Consider the following 27,197-nt stretch of genomic DNA (forward strand, 5'->3'; position numbering starts at 1 on the left):
AGACTAAACAGAGTGTTGCGACTCTGTGCTTGTTTGTAAATAGAGAATGAACCAAAGAGAACCAATTCCAAAAAAATAAATGCTAGGATAACAATCAATCAAATGGAGAGGGAAGCAGGCACGACAGATTACAATGGGGGCAAAGGCTTGTGTTACCTACCCTTCACTATCTGCAAAGAGAGAATACTCCTAAAAGAAAAGAGGAGGGGGGGGCAGCGTTCAAAGCACATCAGCGTGCATAAATACGAAAATGTTTTTACCTACCACGTACTTGACATTTTACAGCTTTTGATATTTGCTATTAAAAAACCATTGAAATTCACTGAAAAAACCATAGGTTATAGACCATATATAGTTAGGAATTAGCATTTACTCGCACAAAACCATTGAAATTCGCATATATAGTTAGTTGCACTAACTATATATTGCGCACCCGCAATCCACTGCTGATGATGTCACATATTACATCATTCATGACATGGTCAGTGACATCACTGATGACATCGTGATGGCTCGTATTTTTGCTCCTTTTCCTCTGTAGCTCTGTACCACTGACAAAGGCAGAAGCCGAAACGCGTCTGGTGCTCGGAGGGTCAGGAATAAAAACTGTTTGATCCTCCTCCCGCGAGTGCTTGTTTTCTTTGGGAGCTACAGAGGAAAAGGAGCAAAAAAAAAAAAAAATATATATATATATATATATATATATATATATATCCAAAAAGAAAGTTGCCCACATTTAGAGAAGCCACTCACAGGAAGGTTGAACTGCTTTTAATGGAGCAGGCTGCAGAATGCTGTACAAAAGGTATGACCCCAGAGTTCAAAGAGCCTGACGCGTTTCGTGCGGGAATCGCACTTCATCAGAGGCATCAATCGTTCCCTGCTCCTGACTGTATCTTTTTTATGTGGCTGGGACCACGTGCACAAAGGGCGTAGGCGCGCCCCGGGCATTATGGTCAAAGTAGTCCTTGTTAGTTAAACTTCAGTGAGATGCTCGCAGCAGGGAAATGGATCCAAATGTAAAATCCCAAGTGGGCTGGGGAACACTTTAGGACATAACATCGTGCTCCGTGTTACCTCTCCACTTGCCCTTCCTGTCCCTTAGTGCGCCTCCTCACCAGACGAGGCGCGGGTCCACATCAGAATGGCCGGGCTTCTCTCCGACCGAGGCTGGCCGCTTAATATCCAAAAAGAAAGTTGCCCACATTTAGAGAAGCCACTCACAGGAAGGTTGAACTGCTTTTAATGGAGCAGGCTGCAGAATGCTGTACAAAAGGTATGACCCCAGAGTTCAAAGAGCCTGACGCGTTTCGTGCGGGAATCGCACTTCATCAGAGGCATCAATCGTTCCCTGCTCCTGACTGTATCTTTTTTATGTGGCTGGGACCACGTGCACAAAGGGCGTAGGCGCGCCCCGGGCATTATGGTCAAAGTAGTCCTTGTTAGTTAAACTTCAGTGAGATGCTCGCAGCAGGGAAATGGATCCAAATGTAAAATCCCAAGTGGGCTGGGGAACACTTTAGGACATAACATCGTGCTCCGTGTTACCTCTCCACTTGCCCTTCCTGTCCCTTAGTGCGCCTCCTCACCAGACGAGGCGCGGGTCCACATCAGAATGGCCGGGCTTCTCTCCGACCGAGGCTGGCCGCTTAATATCCAAAAAGAAAGTTGCCCACATTTAGAGAAGCCACTCACAGGAAGGTTGAACTGCTTTTAATGGAGCAGGCTGCAGAATGCTGTACAAAAGGTATGACCCCAGAGTTCAAAGAGCCTGACGCGTTTCGGGCGGGAATCGCACTTCATCAGAGGCATCAATCGTTCCCTGCTCCTGACTGTATCTTTTTTATGTGGCTGGGACCACGTGCACAAAGGGCGTAGGCGCGCCCCGGGCATTATGGTCAAAGTAGTCCTTGTTAGTTAAACTTCAGTGAGATGCTCGCAGCAGGGAAATGGATCCAAATGTAAAATCCCAAGTGGGCTGGGGAACACTTTAGGACATAACATCGTGCTCCGTGTTACCTCTCCACTTGCCCTTCCTGTCCCTTAGTGCGCCTCCTCACCAGACGAGGCGCGGGTCCACATCAGAATGGCCGGGCTTCTCTCCGACCGAGGCTGGCCGCTTAATATCCAAAAAGAAAGTTGCCCACATTTAGAGAAGCCACTCACAGGAAGGTTGAACTGCTTTTAATGGAGCAGGCTGCAGAATGCTGTACAAAAGGTATGACCCCAGAGTTCAAAGAGCCTGACGCGTTTCGTGCGGGAATCGCACTTCATCAGAGGCATCAATCGTTCCCTGCTCCTGACTGTATCTTTTTTATGTGGCTGGGACCACGTGCACAAAGGGCGTAGGCGCGCCCCGGGCATTATGGTCAAAGTAGTCCTTGTTAGTTAAACTTCAGTGAGATGCTCGCAGCAGGGAAATGGATCCAAATGTAAAATCCCAAGTGGGCTGGGGAACACTTTAGGACATAACATCGTGCTCCGTGTTACCTCTCCACTTGCCCTTCCTGTCCCTTAGTGCGCCTCCTCACCAGACGAGGCGCGGGTCCACATCAGAATGGCCGGGCTTCTCTCCGACCGAGGCTGGCCGCTTAATATCCAAAAAGAAAGTTGCCCACATTTAGAGAAGCCACTCACAGGAAGGTTGAACTGCTTTTAATGGAGCAGGCTGCAGAATGCTGTACAAAAGGTATGACCCCAGAGTTCAAAGAGCCTGACGCGTTTCGTGCGGGAATCGCACTTCATCAGAGGCATCAATCGTTCCCTGCTCCTGACTGTATCTTTTTTATGTGGCTGGGACCACGTGCACAAAGGGCGTAGGCGCGCCCCGGGCATTATGGTCAAAGTAGTCCTTGTTAGTTAAACTTCAGTGAGATGCTCGCAGCAGGGAAATGGATCCAAATGTAAAATCCCAAGTGGGCTGGGGAACACTTTAGGACATAACATCGTGCTCCGTGTTACCTCTCCACTTGCCCTTCCTGTCCCTTAGTGCGCCTCCTCACCAGACGAGGCGCGGGTCCACATCAGAATGGCCGGGCTTCTCTCCGACCGAGGCTGGCCGCTTAATATCCAAAAAGAAAGTTGCCCACATTTAGAGAAGCCACTCACAGGAAGGTTGAACTGCTTTTAATGGAGCAGGCTGCAGAATGCTGTACAAAAGGTATGACCCCAGAGTTCAAAGAGCCTGACGCGTTTCGTGCGGGAATCGCACTTCATCAGAGGCATCAATCGTTCCCTGCTCCTGACTGTATCTTTTTTATGTGGCTGGGACCACGTGCACAAAGGGCGTAGGCGCGCCCCGGGCATTATGGTCAAAGTAGTCCTTGTTAGTTAAACTTCAGTGAGATGCTCGCAGCAGGGAAATGGATCCAAATGTAAAATCCCAAGTGGGCTGGGGAACACTTTAGGACATAACATCGTGCTCCGTGTTACCTCTCCACTTGCCCTTCCTGTCCCTTAGTGCGCCTCCTCACCAGACGAGGCGCGGGTCCACATCAGAATGGCCGGGCTTCTCTCCGACCGAGGCTGGCCGCTTAATATCCAAAAAGAAAGTTGCCCACATTTAGAGAAGCCACTCACAGGAAGGTTGAACTGCTTTTAATGGAGCAGGCTGCAGAATGCTGTACAAAAGGTATGACCCCAGAGTTCAAAGAGCCTGACGCGTTTCGTGCGGGAATCGCACTTCATCAGAGGCATCAATCGTTCCCTGCTCCTGACTGTATCTTTTTTATGTGGCTGGGACCACGTGCACAAAGGGCGTAGGCGCGCCCCGGGCATTATGGTCAAAGTAGTCCTTGTTAGTTAAACTTCAGTGAGATGCTCGCAGCAGGGAAATGGACTTAAATGTAAAATCCCAAGTGGGCTGGGGAACACTTTAGGACATAACATCGTGCTCCGTGTTACCTCTCCACTTGCCCTTCCTGTCCCTTAGTGCGCCTCCTCACCAGACGAGGCGCGGGTCCACATCAGAATGGCCGGGCTTCTCTCCGACCGAGGCTGGCCGCTTAATATCCAAAAAGCCTCGGTCGGAGAGAAGCCCGGCCATTCTGATGTGGACCCGCGCCTCGTCTGGTGAGGAGGCGCACTAAGGGACAGGAAGGGCAAGTGGAGAGGTAACACGGAGCACGATGTTATGTCCTAAAGTGTTCCCCAGCCCACTTGGGATTTTACATTTGGATCCATTTCCCTGCTGCGAGCATCTCACTGAAGTTTAACTAACAAGGACTACTTTGACCATAATGCCCGGGGCGCGCCTACGCCCTTTGTGCACGTGGTCCCAGCCACATAAAAAAGATACAGTCAGGAGCAGGGAACGATTGATGCCTCTGATGAAGTGCGATTCCCGCACGAAACGCGTCAGGCTCTTTGAACTCTGGGGTCATACCTTTTGTACAGCATTCTGCAGCCTGCTCCATTAAAAGCAGTTCAACCTTCCTGTGAGTGGCTTCTCTAAATGTGGGCAACTTTCTTTTTGGATATATATATATATATATATATATATTAGTTATAGTTAGGATTTTTTTTAATGTTAAATCTCAAAATTCTATTTGGAATAACTTTGGCGCCGGTTGACGAATCTGAGTGAAAATTTCCTCAAAATGGCCTCGCAGAGCATCGGTCCTTCCCTGAAAGTTTGGGGGGATTCGTCAAGCGGGGGCCGAGATAAAAGGGGGGTCCCAAAACGCGTTTTCCCCATGTTAATTCCGATAGGGCGGTCGATTTCACTTTTAGCCCGAACAGCTGAATGGATTTACACCAAACTTGGCAAAATTGTAGGGACTGGTAGCCCGATGTGCCTTTGCTATGTCTCAAGATATGTGCTCCAGTGGATTTTGAATAATTTAGGTTAAAAAAATATATATATCTATGGCAGCGCCCCGGTACGCGCACCGGGGAGCGCACCGGGCGCGCCACGCGACTTGCGCGCTGAAAGTTGATTGGCTCTCGGGTGTCTGTAAACATTCTAAACAGTCCGGAGCGGCTGCCATCTTGTGTCTCGGTAAAATCGAGACACAAGAGGTGGCAAAAACAAAGGGGGGAATCGACCATAAGGGGGCAGGGTAGACCCCCCCTGACCCCCTAGGTTTGATATGGGGGCCATTAAAGGGCCCCGCGGGGTCTCAATTTTTTTTTTTTTTTCGATTTTCACGTGGGGAGCGCCCGGTACGTGCACCGGGGAGCGCTCCTGGGAGCGTACTATTGGGGAAAAAAATCACTTTTAAAAATTGTATGTTTATTAATTGTTCTTTTTGTTGTTTTTTTTTATTTAAGTACCAACATGTAGGTATAAATGCAGAATATATCATTTAATATACACAGTTTCCTTTGTAGATATCTTGCATGTTGTTACAGAAGTTATTGTGATATATGGAATTCATAACATAGTCTGTCAGGAAAGCAGAAACAACATGGAGGCAGGAGATGATAAAGAGATGTTAAATACACATTGGAGATAAAATAGTGGGAGAAAGGAAGTAACTATGAGCAAACTTTCTATGTAACACAATAAAGTCGCGCAGTATACTATAAATCTCACTTTATATTTTAAACATTTTTGATCTACGTGATGAATTACATATAAAAATGAATAATGGCTCGAACAATTTTTGATCATTATTATTTTTATTAAATATAAATTTATTCTTATGATTCTTTTTCATAATTTAATAAAACTTCTAATAAAATGTTGTCTGGAATCTCTTCATTTTCATTCTGTGTTTCCATTGATTCCACACACTCAAGTAATTCAAGGTCCAGAGACTCATCCATAAAGTCAATGTTATCATTTTCAGCATTTTTTCCATCATGGTTGTTGTCCAAAACAATTTCAAAAGAAAGATTCTTTTCTCCTTCCATTTTGTTGCTGTAAATTGCATAAAAAATAATTATATCAGTAGAGATAGGGCACTGTAGGGTTTAAGTTCAGACATGTAGTTTGGATTTTTTAACAGTGAAGTTATCTTTGGGCAGTGTATGGTATCAGGCTGGAATTTGAAATATAACAAAGAGTATGTGATGAAGCCTAAGTAAATTTATAATAATACAAGGGAAGCCTAACTCAATCCATAACTATAACAGAGAAGCCTATCTCAATCTATAACTATTACAGAGGGATAGTATATAACTAACAGAATATTTTTTCTCAAATTAACTTAAAGTGCACAACATACTTCACTTTCCAAAATAACAACTTACCTTTGAGAAAGCAGTTGAAGTTGTCAGTGTTATTTCTTTTCAAATGTACTTCAGGAAGCAGTAGTCAAAATGGCTGTGTTTCCTTCTCTTTTTTTTTATTTATTCATGTACATAACCAATCAAATGTCAGGAAATAATCGTAGAAAATGAAAGAAACTTTTTAATTAGTTGTAAATTCTCACACTTCATATGTGTTATGGTCTTGTAATTTACCTCAGGATATTTAGTCAGGCCTGTAGCCTAAATGTCTCAATGGAATTCCACCAAATTTGGGCAAATGGTAGGGACTGCTATGTAGTAGGGCCTATTCTATATTTGATGAAAGTGTCTCCCGTTGTTTTTCTGTAAATTACTTTCCCACCTTTTTTTATGGAGCGCTTACCGGTGCGCGCCCCGGTACGCGTACCAGCAGCGTAACGGGAGTCCTCCGTTTTGTGTTTCGGTACAATCGAGACACAAGATGGAGGACAAACAATGCTCGGAATGGGTAGAAGGGGGCACGGTAGACACTTCCTGACCCTCTAGGTTTTCTGAGGGGGGCTTAGGAGGCTCATAAAGGCTAAAAAAAAAAAAGATCTTAAATTTTCCGCGGGGGAGCGCCCGGTACGAGCACCGGTGCGCATACCGGGAAGCGTACTTTGGTGAAAAATAGTGAAAAAAGTTAGAAAAAGATAAACGTTTTCAATGATCAGAGGTAGGGTAGCTCTGAAAAGAGCTTTTGGGTTCTGTGGTTGATTTAGGTACCTACAAGTAGGTTCCAATGCACAGTCTTAAATTCAGGAGGAATATTCTATTTCCCTCATCTGAGAAGTGCACACCATCTGCTCTGTAGATGTCTTGCATGTTGTAACGCAAGTTATTATTGTATATTGAACCCATTCCACAGTGTCTCATGTAAGCAGAAACAGATTTATTCACAGGTTTCCGTGCTTTTTCAAATTGTGGACAAAATTGGTTGGACCAGTTCCATTTCTGTCTTTGGCATATATTGGAATATACCAAGGCAGTTTGCGGAAAAAGTGTCATCAATTGATCAAAGGTGTCCTTTAAAAGCATTTCCAGACCAACCCCAGTCATAGTGCCCAAATCATTTCCACCACAGTGCACTATTAAGAGGTCAGGGTTTGGCAGATGCAAAAAGGTTTTCACCAATGGTATCAATTGATGACATCTCAATCCTCTCTGGCCAATCCACTTGATTTCCAGATTTGATAAATCAAGGTTGTGATAATTTCTGCTAGCTGCATACCTTTGAGCCCAGTGGATGTAGCTATGTCCAATAATCCACACAGAATACATGATGTGAGAAGGTTCTGCTGCAGAAAGATGAAGTGTGGGAATGAAATGGAAGTTGAAACAGTAGGAGTTTCCCAAAAAATAATTGTAGAATTTCTCTGCTCTTGAATCACAAGCAATGATTGGTGGATTCAGATAGTTGAAAACTAAAAGTTAGGGTGCATGGTTGTGTTGTGTGAAAGAAGCAATTTGAATGGCTAAGAAAAAGTCACTAAAAGCAATAATGCCTTGGATATGCTGGTGTATTGAGAGGTCAAACATCCTTGCTGACTTAATTTGCAACATTGTAGAATAAACTATTGAACCTGAGAGTTCAGTTAGGAGGGAGTTGCTATGGTAACAGATAGAAAGATCTGAGAGGGGGAAGGGTGTTGGTTTGAAAATAGTGAGGGAAGACTTTTGATTGGTTGAAATAAGGCATATGTGTGCAAAGTTAGAGATTTTCTATGCCAGTCTTGTTTTCAGTGTATTGAGTGCACACCTTTTGCTCTGCTAAAGAAAAATTGGTGTGTGTGTCTGACACTGTTTTCAATCTCCCAAAACATTTGTAAACGTAAGTAATGATTTATTTAATTTACATAGAGACTTGTTTGCTGTATGGAGAATATTTGGAAGCAGATAGTTAAGTTTTAGTAGTGAAATTGAATGCCTGTACATAGGTTCTGCGCAGTGTTTCTTAAATGTTATTCAAAAAACGATTTTGGGTGCAAATGAATGGTATTTTCATTTGGCCCTTATTTATGATTGCCTTGTGCAACCGGTGCATCACTTTATACATGGGAAATAAGTGACGCTCTTCTGGCGCAAGGTCTTTATAAATAAGGCTTTGAGTTTCTTTGCTCTTTGTTTGTGTTCTGCTTTTTGATAATGCTTGATATCAACATTTGCAAGGTAGAGGATTTGTATTTTGGGAAACAGTGAGGTTTCAAAAGTGAAATTCAGTGCTTGTACATATGTTCTGCCCTGTGTTTTTTTAATGTTAATCAAAAAACGATTTTTGGTGCCAATCATTGGTATTTATATTTGGGTCTTATTTATGACTGTCTTGTGGCGTAGGTATGTCACTTTTAACATGGGAAGAAAGTGACGCACTGGTGGCGCAAGGCTTTCATAAATAAGGCCCTGAGATTCTTTGCTCTTGGTTTGTGTTCTGCTTTTTGATAATGCTTGATATCAACATTTGCAAAGTAGAAGATTTGTATTTTGGGAAACAGTGACGTTTCAAAAGTGATTTTGAGTGGTTATACATAGGTTCTGTGCAGTATTTTTTAAATGTTATTCCAAAAACGATTTTCGGGGCAAATCAATGGTATTTTCATTTGGCCCTCATTTATGATTGCCTTGTGCAACCGGTGCATCACTTTATACCTGGGAAATAAGTGACGCTCTTCTGGTGCAAGGTCTTCATAAATAAGGCTTTGAATTTCTTTGCTCTTGGTTTGTGTTCTGGTTTTTGATAATGCTTGATATCAACATTTGCAAGGTAGAGGATTTGTATTTTGGGAAACAGTGACGTTTTAAAAGTGAAATTCACTGCTTGTACGTATGTTCTGCCCTGTGTTTTTTGAATGTTAATTACAAAACGATTTTTGGTGCCAATCAATGGTATTTATATTTGGGTCTTATTTATGATTGTCTTGTGGTGTAGGTATGTCACTTTTTAACATGGGAAGAAAGTGACGCACTGGTGGCGCAAGGCTTTCATAAATAAGGCCCTGAGTTTCTTTGCTCTTGGTTTGTGTTCTGCTTTTTGATAATGCTTGATATCAACATTTGCAAAGTAGAGGATTTGTATTTTGGGAAACAGTGACGTTTCAAAAGTGATTTTGAGTGGTTATACATAGGTTATGTGCAGTGTTTTTTAAATGTTATTCAAAAAACAATTTTGGGGGCAAATCAATGGTATTTTCATTTGGCCCTTATTTATGATTGCCTTGTGCAACCGGTGCATCACTTTATACATGCGAAATAAGTGACGCTCTTCTGGCGCAAGGTCTTCATAAATAAGGCTTTGAGTTTCTTTGCTCTTGGTTTGTGTTCTGCTTTTTGATAATGCTTGATATCAACATTTGCAAGGTAGAGGATTTGTATTTTGGGAAACAGTGAGGTTTCAAAAGTGAAATTCAGTGCTTGTACATAGGTTCTGCCTTGTTTTTTTTAAATATTATTAAAAAAACGATTTTTGGTGCCAATCAATGGTATTTATATTTGGGTCTTATTTATGATTGTCTTGTGGCGTAGGTATGTCCCTTTTAACATGGGAAGAAAGTGACGCACTAGTGTTGTAAGGCTTTCATAAATAGGGCCCTGAGTTTCCTTGCTCTTGGTTTGTATTCTGCTTTTTGATAATGCTTGATATCAACATTTGTAAAGTAGAGGATTTGTATTTCGAGAAACAGTGACGTTTCAAAAGTGATATTGAGTGGTTATACATAGGTTTTGGGCAGTGTTTTTTAAATGTTTTTCAAAAAACGATTTTGGGGGCAAATGAATGGTATTTTCATTTGGCCCTTATTTATGATTGCCTTGTGCAACCGGTGCATCACTTTATACATGGGAAATAAGTGACGCTCTTCTTGCGCAAGGTCTTCATAAATAAGGCTTTGAGTTTCTTTGCTCTTGGTTTGTGTTCTGCTTTTTGATAATGCTTGATATCAACATTTGCAAGGTAGAGGATTTGTATTTTGGGAAACAGTGATGTTTCAAAAGTGAAATTTTGTGCTTGTACATAGGTTCTGCCCTGTGTTTTTTAAATGTTGATCAAAAAACGATTTTGGGGGCAAATCAGTGGAATTTATATTTGGCTGTTATTTATGATTGTCTTGTGGTGCCAGTATGTCACTTTTAACATGGGAAGAAAGTGATGCACTGGTGGCGCAAGGCTTTCATAAATAAGGCCCTGAGTTTCTTTGCTCTTGGTTTGTGTTCTGCTTTTTGATAATGCTTGCTATCAACATTTGCAAGGTAGAGGATTTGTATTTTGGGAAACAGTGATATTTCAAAAGTGAAATTTAGTGCTTGTACATAGGTTCTGCCCTGTGTTTTTTAAATGTTAATCAAAAAACGATTTTTGGTGCCAATCAATGGTATTTATATTTGGGTCTTATTTATGATTGTCTTGTGACGTAGGTATGTCACTTTTAACATGGGAAGAAAGTGACGCACAATTTGTTCTATTTCTATTTCTTTTTCCTTCTTTATTCTCTTTCTACATTACTTCATTTCATTTTTTGTATCCTTCACTATTGCTTTATTTCTTAGTAAACTTTTTTAGATTTTTAAACCTCTTGAACTGTTTCTTCTATTTTAATATATATTTTTAACTAATTATAACGTATTTTTTCTTTTGTCTTTCACAGATACAAGCTTTCATTAATTATATGGTAAGTGTGTTTACAAAATGTACTTTCTTATCACCCTTTGCTTTAACCTCACTACTTTTCTCTCACTCTACCTCAACCCTGTTTCCTTACTTTGCTTCCCACACTTATTCTTATCCTACATGTTTACTTCCTACCACATTCAACTTCTTTCATTACCTCTGCTTATCCACACTCCTTCACTTACCTTTTTTACTGGTTCACTTAGTCCCTTTGTGACGCTCCTTCCTTTATTCTCTCTCTTCTTTCTCTCTGTCACTCCCCATGTCTTACCCTTATTCACTTATATCCACCCTCTTTCACTCCTCTTAACTTACACTCACTGCTATTTTCTTTCCCTCCGTCACTACTGTTTTTTTTCTCTGGTTCCATCACTATGTGTCATTCCCCATACTTAAGTCTCCTTCCTTTTACTTTCATTACCCATTCACATTTTCCCAGAACCTCTGCTTTAGTCTTCTTCCTCTTTCTTCTCTTCTTTTGCTCCCTTATTCATTTTCTTTTTCTCAGTTACTTCCTCTTACACCTTTTCTTTGTCTTACTATCTATTACACAATCCCTCTGTGTTCCTCCCTCTAGCTCTCTTTCTCTTAACACAACTCTCTGTCCCCATTCCTCATGCTCACTCCTTCATTATTTTTTTTTTATTTTTTTTTGTTGGTGCGCTGACGGGACGCGCACCGGTACGCGCACTGGGGCGTTCACCGGTACGCGCACCGGGAGAGCTTCAGAGTCAAATATAAAAAAAAAAAGTAAAATACTATTTTAAAACAAAAATATTATCTTAATATACAATATAGGGTTCATTTATAGAAAAACAGATATAGACATTTGCGAAAAAATAAGCTTAGAAATTCACTAAAAAGTACATAGGTATGAAGCCCTATAAAAAGTTAAAAATTAGCAGTAAAAAAACCTATGAAATTCACAGAAAAAAACAAAGGTTTCACACCAGTTATAGTTAGGAATTAGCATTTAAAAAACCTTTGAAATTCACTGAAAAAACCAGAGGTTTCACACCAGTTATAGTTAGGAATTAGCATTTAAAAAACCTATTAAATTCACTGAAAAAAACGGAGGTTTCACACCAGTTATAGCTAGCTGGAAATTTTACTGACATAAAACCATTGAAATTCCCACGTTATAGTTAGTCGGACTCACTATAACTTGCGCATGCAATGCACTGCTGATGACATCACATATTACATCACTCATGACATGGTCAGTGACATCACTCATGACATCACTGATGACACCATCCTTGTGACACAGTGACAGACCTCCTTTCACTGTAAAGTAACCTTTGAAACACATATTCAAAAATAGAAACTAACATTTTCAAAAAAGTGGATATACCCATACCAGTTACAACAACCAATTCAGTAATTTCACCATCTATATACACATTCACACATTCACCCACAGTTTTATATATTCACTCATACATATACTCACTCATCATATGTAGTGATACCCCTATTCATCCTGTTACACACCGACAGTCATCAAAAAGTTACTCGCACATATACTCACACATGCAAATAAACTAATAAACATCCATTTATTTGCATATACAGATTTACACACACTACCACCTTACTTCTAAGGAAACCTACACATATGTACTCTCTTAAACAATCACTTATAGAAACACATACTTATTTAAACAGGAACTCTCACAATCTCTCACTCTCACATATACTGACTTATATACATCAATACTCACATATACTAGATTAAAATATATCTTGTTACTGATAAACACACTAGTGAGACAGGCATTCAATCACTAACACACACATATACACACTCATCCACTCATACAGTCCTCCACATATGCTGTTTTCAAAAAACATACAAACAGTGAGTCAGTCATTGATACATCTATGTGCTAAGTAACAGCCCCACCAAACTATACAGACACTCATACTGATACTAAAAAAACATATAATAACCCATATACACACACATGGAGCTACTCATCAACCCATACAGCCACTTATACACAAAGTGAAACACTGATACATATATTTAAATATTTAAATATTACTCGCCAATATATGTATTCACTAAGATACACTTAATAAGCCAGTTAACCAATCAATTTTTTTTAAAAAAACATTAATTAAGACAATAATTTAAACATTTATTCTTCCATCGACCTTTACATATACATATATAAAACATATTTATTTTTCAGAAAGACACACATTCACTGGATGGTGTCATCAGTGATGTCATGAGTGATGCCACTGACCATGTCATGAGTGATGTAATATGTGATGTCATCAGCAGTGCATTGAACGCGCAAGTTATAGTGAGTCCGACTAACTATAACGTGGGAATTTCAATGGTTTTATGTCAGTAAAATTTCCAGCTAACTATAACTGGTGTGAAACCTCTGTTTTTTTCAGTGAATTTAATAGGTTTTTTAAATGCTAATTCCTAACTATAACTGGTGTGAAACCTCTGGTTTTTTCAGGGAATATATTTATATATATATATCATACACGCTGTCACCAAAGTGAGAACTAGCAGGATTCACGCCGAGTTTCCAACAATAATATATATATATATATATATATATATATTTCTCCAACACAGCAACATTATGAGTAGCAAAGATGGATAGTACTCACGAAGATCTTCGAGCTGGATGTTTTTTATTGAGCAGACCCCTCCTGACAGACGCGTTTCGCCTCACGACTTCATCAATATCAGCTTGTTTGTGCATACACTGAAGTATTTAAAATCACAATACGTCACATGTTAGTGTAAACATTAAAAGCGTACTTATGCATCATTGAGTATATAATCCATAGCCGCTATCTTGTAGTGTATTATATCTACAAAAGTGAATAAAAGTGCAAACAAACAACAGTGCAAAGTGCTTGTGCAATGTTCTGAAAGGAAATACAACTTAATAGTAATCGAACTTTGGGTTGATTGAAAATATAGTGCATTTATAAAATAATTATTCTAAAAATTCATATTAAAATTATTGCACCTGTTTTGCAACTTCATTAGAAATATAATGGTATATTTACCATCGCCCTGATGTCCTTCATAATTGTGCCCTGAACGGGCCATCACACTGTCAAGCTTGTTTTGAGAGAGTATTTTTTACTCCATTTTTTCTATATTCAGTTATTCAATAAGAAAGGGGGGCATGATGGTAGCTTCTCTTGGTACGATTTTAGCCCTTTATCTCAGCTAGGGGTTTCTAATTTAGCCATGTCTAAGATATGTTATTATTCTAAATGGGTCCACAGCTCCTCATCATTATTTAATCCTGTTGGGGCTTTGCTTTGAAGGTCTATAATGTATCTTGACTCCAAAGCTCAGAGTTTTCTCACCCTGTCCCCACCTCTTTCATGTCTCTCTACCCGATCTATACAGTAGAATTTCAGAATTTCCCTGTTGCTCTGGTGATGTGTTTAAAAATAACGTGCAAGAGGGTATGTAGCATCTTTATTTGCAATGGCGCACATGTGTTCTAAAATGTGCTTCTTTGTTTGGTTAATAGTGCTACAGACATATCTTTTCTGGCAGGGACGTATCAGACAGTATACTGTGAAGTCGGAATTACAGTTTAAAAACTGTTTAATTTCTCAGACAGGCCTAGGGTCCCCTGGTCTGCCTTCAAAAGAAGTCATTTTGCTGTTATGTTTGCATGCTTTGCAGTTTTTGCAGGGAAAGAAACCATTAATACCCAGTCTGCTTCTAACTGGTGGCATAGGAGATCCCCTAAGGAAGGGCATATTTATATATGTATGTATGACAACGGAATCCAGCTCCAACAACAAAGAAGGCAGATACTCAAGGCTGCTAGCCTACGGCAACTTTATTTTCTCGGGTCTCTCTCGACCTCGAGACACAAGAGACACATTTCAGCCTCGCAGAAACCTTTCTCAATATATATATAGATGTGATCAAGGTCACCGTGGAGTGACCGAAACGCGTCATGCTGGCGAATTCGTGTGAATAAACCTTGTTAAAATCTTACCCTTGAGCTGTGGAGTGGTCTGTACCTGTGGCATCCGGTGTGGCAGATTGGATCTTGGTCCTAGTTTGACAGCGGAACAGGATTGTGAAGTGTATATATATATATATATATATATATATATATATATATATATATATATATATAAATTCAGCAGTTACAGTTATACTTATCTCATTGCAAACATGTCCCCACAGGACGAAGCAGCACTCACAATGAGTTTAACAAGCAAAGACAAGACTTACAATCACGGAAAGTTGGCCTTCAGCCTAATGCGTTTCAAAATTCAAAGAGTTCTTGGTCACAGGCTGCCGACTGCATATCTAAAAAGCTAAAGATCTCTTTATTGGCCAGTCAAACCACTCAGGTAAGTTTCTCATAACCCAATGCATCCTGGGAATTGAGGTTCACAGCCCAAATTTTATTACCCCAGTGGGTGTTGAATTACAGTTCTTAAAAACATTTCCTTCGCCCTCCAGTGGGTTGTAGAGGCTTGCCTTGGAGTATATCAAATATCCCTAGCCACTCCTGGAATGTCTCTTATGGGAGGCAAAAAGACCTACTTCTCAATCCTCATAGTGGTGCCGCCTCCACGGCTGGGCTACTGTGTATACCACATTGCAAATATTTGCCCACAGGATGAAGCAGCAGTCACAGCGAGTTATTGGGCAAAGACAAAACTTATAATCATGGAAACTAGGCCTTCAGCCTAACGCGTTTCAAACTTCAAAGAGTTCTTGGTCACAGGCTGCCTACTGCAAATCTAAACAATACCGTTGAAACCACCAGTTAATTACTCAGATCTCTTTATTGGCCCGACGGACCAGTGCATCCTGGGAATGGTGGTTCACAGCCCAAATGTCATTACCCCAGTGGGTGTTGAATTACAGTTATTAAAAACATTTCTTTGCCCTCCAGTGGGCTGTAGGGTCTTGTCATAGAGTATATCAAATACCCCTCGCCACTTCTGGAATGTCTCTTTTGGGAGGCAAAATGACCTACTTCTCAATTCTCTTAGTGGTGCTACCTCCACGGTCGGGCCACAGTGTATACATCATTGCAAACATTTGCACACAGGATGAAGCAGCACTCACAGCGAGTTAACAGGCAAAGACAAGACTTACAATCATGGAAACTCAGCATTCAGAGAGAGAGAGATATATAGAGAGAGAGATAAATAATGAAAGTTACAGGGACATTATAGTTAGGTTCAGATTTTACACATACAAATCCAGAGAAATTCAGCAATTATATGTATCCTTATCTCACAAAACTATATCTCATACCCTAAGGTAACTATAACTCGCCCCTCCACGGATCTGAAAGATCTCATGGTGAGTTCTAATTGGCTGCCACCACTACAACCAGGAAGTGGTGACAGCTATCTTGCGACTTGATAGATATATATACTAATTAGTAGTACAACCTGAGACATGAAATTATTCAATCCCTTCTATAATATTAATTAAGTAGTTGCACATTTGGATGGTAAGTGGGTGTTCTGTCATTTGCATGCAAATGAGGTTGCACCTTTGCCCATGAGCCTGCGACGTTAAAAAGATATGAGGAAGGGCAACAAGGCCATTGGAAGACACACCATATGTGCACCACCGAGGAATTGCTGCAGTTAATGTGCCTCAAAAGAATGCACTGAAGGATGAAAAGAAATGAAACAGCAAATCCATATCCTCATTCACAGAATCAGTGCGAGACTGAGTGGAATTTATTGTTGTAAATTGCACTTATGAATCGGTTTAAAAAAGGCATAGTGATGGATGTTATACATCCTGACTGCAGGAAGGTATGTGTTGACACCACAAGGGAGTAATCACCTGTGCTTGGGTGTGTTCACATAACCTGCACCTATTTTGGGAGGAATGCAGGTCTATTCCTACATACCATGGTTTAAACAATGAATAGTTCATATTCTGACACTATAACATGGTTGCCATGCATCAACCTAATGTTCTATCATAATATTGATCCAAGTAACATAGAATGTCTCCATATATGTTCATATTTCCCATACATAGCACATTAGAAACTCTGGGCCTGCACAAGAACAAGTAAAGCAAGCCTATCTGAGATGGAGTATTCTTCTAAAGGATGATTTTCTGGACACTGTGCATGCTACATCCCTCTCACTGAGAGAGAGGAGCGCAGCGGATATTTTCAGAGGTACAGTAAATATCCTATAATGAGCTTGGGGTAGTGAGGTAAGCAGAGCATACAAAAAAGGTGTTAACATTAAAACTGGCTTTAGGGTATGCGAACAACTGTATTCATATGTCCCTGGATCAGGATTCAAAACGAAGGACAATGCAGGAAAGATTAAACCTGAGGGGGTGTGTCACCAAGGTAGGAAAACATGTTTCTTCCAATAATTCTCAAATCTGGTGATAAATGGAAATGTCAGTCACCAATGGAAAGAGTATTGTGCAAAATACTTGGTAACCCACATAGTCACTAAGATTAACACCGCCTTTTGAGATTTGCAATGTATATTAGCAAGTGTATTGAAAAGCAGGAATGTACAGACACAGATGTGAAAACCACTCAGTACTAGGAGTGATGCTATTGCAATGTCCTGTCCAGTGGATGTTGTTGTCATCGAAGTGTCAGTGACGCAAAAATTGATAGGTGATGTGGCAACTATTCAGGGTCTTTACACCACTCAGTTCTAGGATGACAGCAATGCCCAGCCTCATGAAGGTTATTGTCATCTTGGTGTTATTGATGCAAAAAATGGAAGGTAATGAATTATCACTGTTCAACATAAAACAACAGTGTCAGCTGTACTAGTCATGGCCCTACAAGCAATGAAGCAATTAGGAACCATAGCAAGGAGATATGTGTATATACCTCCTGTAGTAAGGGCTAATTCAATAAAAGTACTTGATAGTTTGTTACCTTTGATGTAAAGGTCAATTAACGGTATAGAGGGCTAGAGGGTTTCATAGTTAAGCCCATCAATAAGGCTACGTAGTTTGTGGAACCATTTCTTTTTTCTTTTTTTTAAGTTTGAGTTTATTAAAGATTAAAGAGGCAAGACAGAAAGTGAAAAAACAATCAAAGAGTACAATCAATTGATGGTCAGCTCACATAATCAGATTAATAAACATGATGAAGCATGAGGAATAATTGAAGATAAAAAGTATACAATAGAGAGAGAGACAATGGAAAAACATAATGATTGAAGGCAAGTAAAAATATACATTCATAAACAATATCAAATAGTAATAGTAATGGTAAAATCAGTGGAAGAAAATCATGATGGTTTACGTACTTCAACTGATTCCGAATGGGAAGGTTGAGGGGAAGACACAGCTAAGGACAGATAATTGGTCAGTGGAAGCCACAGAATATCTCGTTAGACTGCAAGGGTAATGGGAGTAACAAAATTGGTGTCCAACCTGAGTTTAAAACAAACCGCATTCCACCAAGCTCGAAAATTGACATCAGCAGCTTGCTTCCAGTTAGCAGTGATGAGGGGAAAAGCAATAGCTATCAGGAGATCCACAAGGGCGTAATGTTGGGAGGGTTGGGGATAAATAGGGGAAAGGGAACCTAGAAAAATCTTAACAATGGAGAAAGGGAAGTGAAAGGCAAATATCTTCTGAAGTTGAGACCATACCAGATTCCAAAAGTGGGAAATGGGTGGGCAATCAAATAGCATATGTTTCAAATCAGCAGACGGGTAGGAACAACACCAACAAGTGGCAGAGGTATCGGGAGAAAAAGTGGATAAAGTTAACGGTGTAAATAAAGTGTGGTTAAAAATAAAATACAGAGTTTGGGTAGTATTAGCAGCTCTAGAGGTTTTATGTATTTTCGACCAGATTTTATCCCATAAAGGAATGGGCCAATCTTGCAAAAGATCTCTTTCCCAAGCAAATTCAACCTTGGATTTCGCTCTGTCTAGGACACATTGGAAGGACATATATAAAAAGAAGGCCGAAGGCGCGCCATCCAATGCAGAAGAAATAGGGTGGAGAGAAGCAGGAATATCATTGGAGGGGGGTAATAAACAAAGATATTGAGTAAGAGCAGGACAAAGCAAGAGATATTGGGAGAGAGAGGAAGAGGGAAGGGATTGTAATTCCGGAAAAGATTGGAAGAAGTGAGTTGGGAAATCCATTTGAGACTGCGCAAATGCCAAGAGTTCCAGAAAAAGGAGCGGTTTCCAATCTTAAGAAGTTTGTTATGCCAAATAGGCTGTAAGTGAATAGAAGCAGCGGACGGATAAGAGGAGGATACATAGGGAGTGAGAAGTTTACAAAAGTGAGAAATGATAGGATTGCGTAAGGAGGCAATAGAAGAGGTAAAAGATAGAATTTCATAAAAATCAAAAGGAAGAAGAAAGGAAGATTCTATGTGAAGACAGAGAGGGGGGTAAAAGGGAAGATCAGAAGAAAGCCACCTAGATGCCTGTTTCAAAGAGAAGGCTTTGTGGTAAGATTTAAAGTCAGGAAACTTAAGACCGCCAATAGATTTATCTTTCTTCAAGGAAGCAACAGCAATGCGTGAGCGTTTACCTTTCCACACAAATTTAAGAAGAATGGAGTCAATCGTTTTAAAATAGTGAGCAGGAATATGAATGGGGCTCATAGAAATAGTATATAGTATAATTGGCGCAAGCATCATTTTAATAGAATCAAGACGACCCCACCAGGAAAGGAAAAGAGGATTCCAATGTGTGATAGCAGTGGTCAATTTTTTGGAAATGCAATCAAAATTGATTTTAATAGTGTGAGAAAGGCGAGGCCCAAACCAAACCCCCAAGTATTTAATTTTCAGTGGTTGCCAAGAAAAACCAGAGTGCTCAAAAAGATGTTTTTGACAAAGAGGGCTTAAGGGCGAAATTTCACATTTATCAACATTTAGACGATATCCAGAAACTGCAGAAAAGGAGGAAACTTGTTGTAGGAAAAACGGAAGAGAGGATTGAGGATCAGAGCAATATAAAAGAATGTCATCAGCGTAAACCGAAAGCTTAACTTGCTGAGGACCAAACTGAAACCCAGAGATATTATCATCATTCCTAATTTTAGTGAGAAAGTGCTCCAAGGCTAGAACAAACAATAAAGGGGATAAAGGACAACCTTGTTGAACTCCTCTCTGTAACGGAAAATAGTCTGAGACCATGCCATTTATGAATATTGAAGCTTGAGGACACGAATAAAGTAATGATATAAGGGAAATAAATTTAGGGGGAAAGCCCGCCCATTTGAGAGCCCAAAACATAAAATCCCACCCTATCCTATCGAATGCCTTCTCCGCATCTAAAGAAATGGCAGCCAATGGAAGAAAGAGTGAGGAAGCTTTGCTCAAAATGTTAAAAAATACACAGGAATTATCGGATGAAAGGCGACCTTTTACGAAGCCGGATTATTCTGGACCAATTAAGTCGGGGAGAAGAGGATCCATTTTAAGGGCCAACATGTTAGCAAAAATGTTATAATCCGTGTTCACTAAAGAAATGGCGAACATTTTTGCATAGAGTATATTCTTTATCTTCCTTCGGTATTAAACAGATGAGAGCCTCTTGGAAGGAGCCATGAGAAGAACCGGAAATAGTAAAAGAATGAAACAATGTAAGTAATTTTGGGAGAAGAAGGGAAGCAAAAGAGTTATAAAACTCAATAGTAAAGCCGTCAGGGCCAGGAGCTTTACCAAGTCTCAGTGAAGAAACTGCGCTGGAAAGTTCAGAAAGAGTTATATCGGAGTCCAAGGAATGAAAATCGACGTGAGAAGAAGGGGGGGAGGGAATATTGTGAAAATAAGAAAGAAGATCAGTCGAATCAAGGGAGTGTTCAGGAGTATAAAGAGCTTTATAAAAAGAAACACATTTATATAAAATATCTTTATCTTTAAACAAATGCAGACCGGTGGGTGGGGTTCTGAATAGATTCAACCTTCTGTCTATTTTTCTGTATTTTAGGATAATTGGCTAGTAATTTCCCCATTTTATTTTGTCCACCATAATAACGCGAGTTGCATTTCAACAAAGAATTCGAGGCTGCATTGGTGGTGAATTTATTAAAAGCAAATTTAGCATCAATAAGGTCTTTGAGGGAAGATTCAGTGTTGGATTGATAATAAGTATATTCAATTTTTTTAATATTCTCTAAAAGTTGAGCTGACTTAGCCTGGGCTTGTCTCTTTTTTTGAGATACGAAATTGATAATAAAACCTCTAGAAGCAGCCTTAAAGGAATCCCATACCATCACAAATGGAGTGTCAGGGGTTTGATTAAGAGCAAAAAATTCCGTAGCAAATGTTTTAAATTTGGTGCAAAAGTAGGGATCAAGGAGAAGTGAATTATTAAATCTCCAACGTCTAGGATGGGGAGAAAAGGGAAGTAGATCAATGCCCACAAACACAGGAGCGTGATCAGAAATTAAGATGGATCCAATGTCTGAGTGGAGGGTGAGTTGAGCGAGGGATTTACTCAAAAATAAATAATCAATGCGAGATTGGAAGTGATGGGAGGGGGAGTAAAAACTGTATTCTCTAAGGTCAGGGTTACATAAACGCCAAATATCAACTAGAGCATTGTTGCAAATAGAAGCAGTGAATTGGGAGTGCATTTGGAAGCAGAAAATTTTACTTTAGAATTTCTGTCTAAAACTGGGTCCACAATTTGATTATAATCACCACCAGAAATAACATATTCATCAGTAATAGTAGCAAGTTTTCTGATATAGCAGGCCAGAAAAGTTTATAAGTACCAGTCGGTGCGTAAATATTGTAAATAACCACAGGGATTTTATCAATGGATAACTTAACCAAAACCCACCGACCTTCAGCATCACATTCTTGAGAAATAAGAGAAACATTCAATTTTTTGTGACAAAGCAATACAACTCCGTTTTTTTTACCTAAAGCCAGTGAGTGAAAAACATGACCCACCCAGCAACGTTTAAGCTTTAAGGCTTCAGCATCAGAGTGATGGGACTCTTGCTAAAGAGCTACATCCGCCTTATGTCTGGCCAAATGGGATAAAACTCGTTGCCTCTTAATAGGGTTATTCAACCCTTTAACGTTCCATGTAACAACTTGGAATGTAGAGCAAATAGCATAAATGTGGAAAATAGCGTTGGAAAAGAGATGAGAGAAGGAGGATACATAAGTAGAAGTGAAGAAGAGCTGAGAGTAAACTGAGGAAGCAGACCAGTAACAGAGTTATATATGAACAAAGATAAAGAAAAGAAAAGAAAAGAGAGTGGAAGAGATAGAGAGAGAAAAGATTGATGGACAGTAGATAGTACAAGTCAAAACTAGACGACTGAGAGACATGCCTACAAAAACAAACAAAAAATGGGAGTGGTAACGCCAGACAGATGACGACGACAGCAGTCAGAGAGACATCACCAAACGTCCGCTGAAATACATCAGAATGTAGGAACAAAATGGGTTGGTAGAAAAAGGGGCAAAACCTGTGAGAAAAAGAGAGAAAACATTATAAAATGGAGAGAGAAGGTTTGGAGAAACATGTGGTAAAGAACATAAGGAACGAAAATTATACATATAATGAAACATTAGAACAGACCAAATAACACCCTAAGGGAAGAACAAGAATGCAGAGACAATTATAACGTATAAAACTAAAATAGCAGGTCAAGGAACTAGAGAAGTGTCCATGATGTCAGCTGCATGTCGATGAAGAAATTCTTGCAATGCTTCCGGATCTTCAAAGGTTGTGGTTTTATCTTTATAAGTGACTTTAAATAGGCATGGATGTAAAAGACCAAATCTGGCATTGAGCGCCCGTAGTTGAGGTTGAAGATCAAGAAACTTCTTCTGTCTCTCTGCTGTGACTTTAGCGACGTCTTGAGAGAGTACAACCGGTGACCCTCCCAAGTAAGTTGTTTCTTAGATTTGGCAGCTGTCAGGACTTGGAGGAGGTCAGTATATTGGAGAAATAGCATTATGACACCTTGAGGTTTATTGGAAAGTCTTGGACCCAGTCTGTGTGCCCTTTGAATGTTAAATGAGGAGGAAGCAGGTAGGTCCAAAAGTGTCGGGAGAAAGGTCTGTAAAAACGTTGTGGGGTTGGATGCCTCTGTCAGCTCCGGAAGGCCATAAAGACGAAGGTTGTTCCTGCGGTTGTGATTTTCCAACTCCTCTGCCTGCCTTTTGAGGTGAGAAATATCCGACTCCAGAGCAGTAATCAGGGAGCATGAGGCTTGAAGAGATTCTGTTGCTTGCTCCACAAGAAGAACTCGAGAGTCCAAAGAAGACCATTTGTCATGTAGGAATTGCAATGTTTTAGTTGTTTCTTCCATAAAGGCTTTAAGAGAGCGTATTTCTGCAATAATTAAGTCCATAGAGGCCGCTGAGGGAAAGGAGGATCCAGGAGAAGGAGGGTCTTTTTTCAGCCGCTTAGTGGATGTAGCTAATTTACTTGTTGTCTTGGTTGTAGCACCAGAGGAGCTCTGCAACGGCGAATACTCCATATCGGGAACAGCTGAGACAGAATCAGAGCCAGCAACAGGTTTAGCAGCTGCGGAGAGTTTAAGCTGTCTTAGTCGCCCCGTAGACATAAAAAGAAAAATAATTTGCAGGCAGAATATAGCACCAGAGCATCAATTGGTGAGGACAAAAATAGGTCACTAACTGTATATAATCATGTGATGCAATGGATACCACAATACACATAGAAGCATTGCAACATGAGTCAAAACAGCATACACAGGCCCAAAGAAGAAGCTCAGAGGCAGGGAGAGTCAATCTGGAGAAAAAGCCATGGTGAGGGAAAGCCAGAAATCATTGCCATATATATCCTCCATGTTCAGAGCAGGTGAATCTGAGAGGAGGCAGCTGCATTGAAAGTCATAATTGTCAGCAATATTTCTCCAAATGAATAGAGAAAATGATGAGAGCCATAAGGTATGAGGCGAAATTAGCACACATTGGCAGGTAGAATGAAGATTACCGTTTCTGCCGCGACGCGGTAAAACTTCAAAGCTGATTCCCAAAATGGCGGCCGGTCCTAAACACAATCGCGAGGTCCCCGCATCATGTGGAGGTGAAATTCGGCGTGCTCTGAGGTGAAAAATAGGTTTTGAGGAGTGAGGAGAGCCGAAACCGGAACTCGGTAACCGAGCTCCGACGCTACGCCGCTTGATTGGCCCCATTTCTCTTTTCTAACAAAGAGATGTTGCGAGATGTTGGAGCCTGAAAGTGGTATGTTGAGTTTGTCTAGGACTGTCCAGTGCAATACTTCAGCTAAGTGTCCTTTATCAATAAAATGATTGGTCAGTGTTGTGGCCTTTTTCTTATATCCAATCATGCTTGTCATCATACTAACGTACTGGAGCCCGCACGGGCAGGTCATGGGGTATTCTGCTACAATTTGCATGCTGTCTCAGTTGCCAAGGGTAATGTGTCCCAATGTTGATATGGGATGTATAAAACACCAAAGCACAGACTCTGCTGGAACCACCAGGCTGTTAGTAGATGTGTTTGGTGGTCTTGTGTGTACCAGCTTGTTCTTAAGGTTACTGCTCCATTTAATAGGATGCATGGGATGGATGTATTCTTTTTGTTCAGAATATGCCAGTTTTTGCATATTGATTTCTTAATTGAATATGAGAGGCTGCAAAAGGTGTTGACACACACCTGCGTTTCTGACGGCGGTTTGGGAGGCCTAATGCCAAGGAATGCTTCCTGGTTGTTATTTTTGGCTCTCTTGGCAGATGCTCGTAGGAGCAAGGCAGGATACTGTCTATACAGCAGTTGAGTGGACAGAGTGTTGCCATGTTCCTTGTACTTCCGGACATGGGAGCAGCTGCCCCTAGGTTGCAAGAACTGCCCAAAAGGAAGGTTGTCTCTCTCTTTTTTTTTTCGCTTAATTCATCATTCTAAACAACAATTACATATAATGAAGCCAATAACTAAATTCACAAAATGACATTTACATGTGCGGAACAGCAGGTACTGGAGATAGAAAATGATAAAGAGATAAATAAGAGATATAAGAAAAGAGGAGACATTATAGAGACAAGGTAGACTTCAAAGCCAGAAGAGGAAGTCAGGCATCATAGAGCAGTAAAGGAGAGTGTCTTATACAGCATTGGATAAATAACAAGTGTTTAACCAAATGTTACATTATCTTTTCGAACAATCCATAGATAACAAATAGACCCACAGTGGTTGCCAGATATCCTTAGGACTGGATGTAATTTGCTACAAAGAAACTTACAGTTTAGAGTTAATATCCCAATAAGATGGATGAAGTAGTGTGGCTCACTGGTTAGAGGCGGCAGACCCGAGAGCAGAGGACGGCCCGGGACCAGGGTTCGATTCCCGGCGCGGCAGGTTTCTGGACCAGGGTCAGCGGGCTCGATAATTCTCTCGCCTCGGTGCCCACTCTGATCAGCGATCACACTCGGCAACTCTGGGCATTAGCTTGCCTCATCTTCACTAACGGCCCCACCAGACCGCCGGGGATGCCTGGTCTCACCCTCTCAGGGAAGCCAGGAAGGGTTTCGCAGCGGTCGAAGCGCCTTGGGACCCTACGGGTAAGTAGTGCGCTATATAAATGCCTATACATTTACATTTACATTTACATCCAGCAATGCTGCCACTGTGGGGATGGTGCAGGCACCCCAGTGAAATGAGATTTGCCGTTTGGCTTGAAGTAAAGCAATAGCAGTAAAACGATGTAAACCTAACTGTAATGGTTTAACATACCCAAAAAACAATCAGGGGTCAGGTCAGCTTAAAGAGAGCAACAGAATGGAATAGATGTCACCCCATAAAGATGCTTTCACCGCACAGGACCATGTTAAGGAAGGTTGTCTCTTAGGGAATTGGGGTGGTAGGTGTTATAAGACAGTAAAGCATTGTGTGCCATGAGTTTATTATACAATTCGGTTTTTAAGAACACAAACAATGGGGAGATGAGAAAATCCCAATAAAGAAGTCGCTGTTTACTGTGCTCGCAGGTATATCTCAGGAAAGGATTGCACGACTTCAGCCACTGTTGAAAAGAGGTGATGGAGGTTACATCGCCATGACAACAATGAAATCAAGGTAACGCTTCCGCATCCCTATATGTGAGCGATAAAGGGTGCGAGAACATGTTCTGTATCCAAAGGGGGCATATCATATTCGACAGACTCTGTGTAAATGTGCTGCCCATGGCCCTCTCTTCTAACGCCAACGAAGCTGCCTCCAACCTCACCCTTTGGTTATCCAACACCGCCGACACCTTAGCACCACTGAAAAAACGTCAACACAAACTAGGCAACAAGAAGGCCTCATGGTTCAACGATGATCTCAAGAAGTCCAAGAAACTCTGCTGCTCCCTGGAAAAGGCCTGGAAAAAAGACCCATCCACCAGCACCAAGGACGCCTTCAAAAGCGCCACCCGTATTCACCACCAACTGATCCGAAAAGCCAAGAAAACAGCATTCAAGGATCGACTTGACAACAACGCCCACAACAGCAAGGAACTTTTCAACATCGTCAAGGAATTTTCCAACCCCTCGGCCAACTCCAACGACATCACCCCCTCTCAAGCCCTCTGCGACTCCCTAGCCTCTTTTTTCCACAACAAGATTGCTGACATCCACAACAGCTTTGACAACCAACCCGGAAGCCAACCCACCCTACCATCTGCTGACCATCTTCCCCCCGTAAACACCCTCAACGCCTGGAACCCAATCTCCACTGAGGACACCATCCGCCTGATGAATTCCATCCACTCCGGATCCCCCACAGACCCATGCCCTCACCACATCTTCAACAAAGCAGACTCCGTCATAGCACCGCACCTCCGAGACGTCATCAACTGCTCCTTCAACTCCGCTACCTTCCCAGAAGACTGGAAACACGCTGAACTCACCGCCCTTCTGAAAAAACCAACAGCAGACCCCACCGAACTCAAAAACTACCGCCCCATCTCGCTTCTTCCATTCCCGGCCAAAGTCATCGAGAAAGCCGTCAACAACCAGCTCGCCGCCTTCCTCGAAGCCAACAAATCACTCGACCCCTCACAATCTGGATTCCGAGCCAAACACAGCACTGAGACCGCCCTCATCGCAGCAACAGACGACATTCGAACTCTACTGGACAATGGAGACACAGTCGCCCTCATCCTCCTCGACCTCTCTGCAGCATTCGATACAGTCTGTCACAGCACCCTTTTACAACGCCTCAGAAACATCGGAATCCAAGGAAAAGCACTGGAATGGATCACCTCGTTCCTCACCGGAAGAACCCAGAGAGTCCGCCTCCCACCATTCAAGTCCGAGGCCTCTGAAATCATTTGCGGCGTACCTCAAGGATCCTCACTCAGTCCCACCCTATTCAAC

Source organism: Lissotriton vulgaris, chromosome 4_1 (assembly GCF_964263255.1).
Source record: "Lissotriton vulgaris chromosome 4_1, aLisVul1.2, whole genome shotgun sequence".
NCBI classification, from domain to species: Eukaryota; Metazoa; Chordata; class Amphibia; order Caudata; family Salamandridae; genus Lissotriton; species Lissotriton vulgaris.